Source organism: Triticum dicoccoides, chromosome 7A, assembly GCF_002162155.2.
Source record: "Triticum dicoccoides isolate Atlit2015 ecotype Zavitan chromosome 7A, WEW_v2.0, whole genome shotgun sequence".
In the NCBI taxonomy this organism is placed as follows: Eukaryota; Viridiplantae; Streptophyta; class Magnoliopsida; order Poales; family Poaceae; genus Triticum; species Triticum dicoccoides.
This window is the reverse complement of record NC_041392.1, coordinates 64,606,801-64,608,338: the sequence shown is the minus strand read 5'-3', so window position 1 is coordinate 64,608,338 and position 1,538 is coordinate 64,606,801. Positions and strand designations below refer to the sequence as shown.

General features: G+C 49.0%; 1 pseudogene; it reads left to right on the top strand.

Moving 5' to 3' along the window:
• Window positions 1-330: 330 nt before the first annotated feature.
• LOC119334891 lies at window positions 331-469 on the top strand (annotated as a pseudogene).
• The last annotated feature ends 1,069 nt before the right edge of the window (window positions 470-1,538 follow it).

The window sequence follows — 1,538 nt, the reverse complement described above, 5'->3', positions numbered from 1 at the left end:
GAGCCACCCAAGGTTCTCGCCTCCAAGGACAAGGACGGCAAGGACATCACCACGCCAAACCCCGAGCACACGATCTGGGTTCGCCAAGACCAGCTCGTGCTTGGGTATCTTCTCAATAATCCGACAAAGGAGGTACTAATCCAAGTGGTGTCGATCCCCACGACGCATGGCCTCTGGACCTACCTCGCCAACATGTTCTCGTCTACATCACGCAGCAAGATAAATAATCTTCGGGTCGCCCTCACCAATGCGCAGAAGGGAAACCAGAACGTGGCAACTTACTTTGCCCATATGAGGTCGCTGGCTGATGAGCTAGCGGCTGCTGGCAGTCCTCTCGGTGACGAAGAGCTGATGTCTCACATCCTCTCCGGGCTGGATATGGAGTACCAGCCGCTGATTTCCGCCCTTGACGTCCGCACCGAGCTCGTCTCCCTCGACACCCTCTTTGCCCTCATGTCCAACTTCGATCAGAGGGTGGAGCTGTTCCAGGGCGCCGCCGGCAATTTCAAGTCCTCAGCTAATGCTGCTTCACGTGGTGGTCGTGGTCCCAAGGGCAACCGTGGCCAACCGCGCAACAACTATGGTGGACAACGCGGCGGCGGCAACAACTACAATCAGCACGGTGGCGGCTACCAGCAAGGAGCAGGTGGTGGCTACAACAACCAGCAAGGAGGCAGCTCTGGCTATGGTGGCTACAACGGTGGTGGTGGTAACAACCACTCCGGTAATGGTCGTCCCTTCTACTCTAACAATAGGGGCCGCCAAGGAGGACAATCTGGTAACAATAATACATCGCGTGGGCATGAATTTGATGAGTTTGGGCCCTGCCAAATATGCAAGAAAACTAATCATATTGCCAAGGATTGCAACTGGTGCTATGCCGAGGACAACAATTATCAAAGAAAACGAGTTGCTGCAGCTGCAGATGGCTCTTATGGAGTCGATACAAATTGGTATGTTGACAGCGGTGCTACGGATCACATCACTAGCGAGCTAGAAAAAGTGACTATGCATGAGAAATACCACGGCCATGATCAAGTCCACACCGCCAACGGGATAGGTATGCGGATAAGTCATATTGGTCATTCTATTATCAAAACCCCACACAAGATATACATCTTAGAAAATTTTTGCATATACCTCGTGCCTCGAAGAACTTACTCTCTGCTCATCGCATTGCCCTTGATAACAAAGTATTTTTAGAATTTCATCCCTATTTCTTTTTGATTCGGGATCAGGTCACGAGGAAAATTCTTCATCGAGGTAGATGCATACAAGGACTATATCCGTTGTTTCCCCGGTTTAGAAGCTCAAATAAACAAGCATATGGAATCATTAAACTTTCATCGGAGCGGTGGCATGCACGTTTAGGACATCCTTCATTTATTGTAGTTCAACAAGTTCTTCAAAATAATAAGCTCCCATTTGTTGGTGAGCATAGTAGTGACACTATTTGTGATTCATGTCAGAGAGCTAAGTCTCATCAGTTGCCATATCCTATTTCCACTAGTATTTCTATTCAGCCATTGCAACTTATC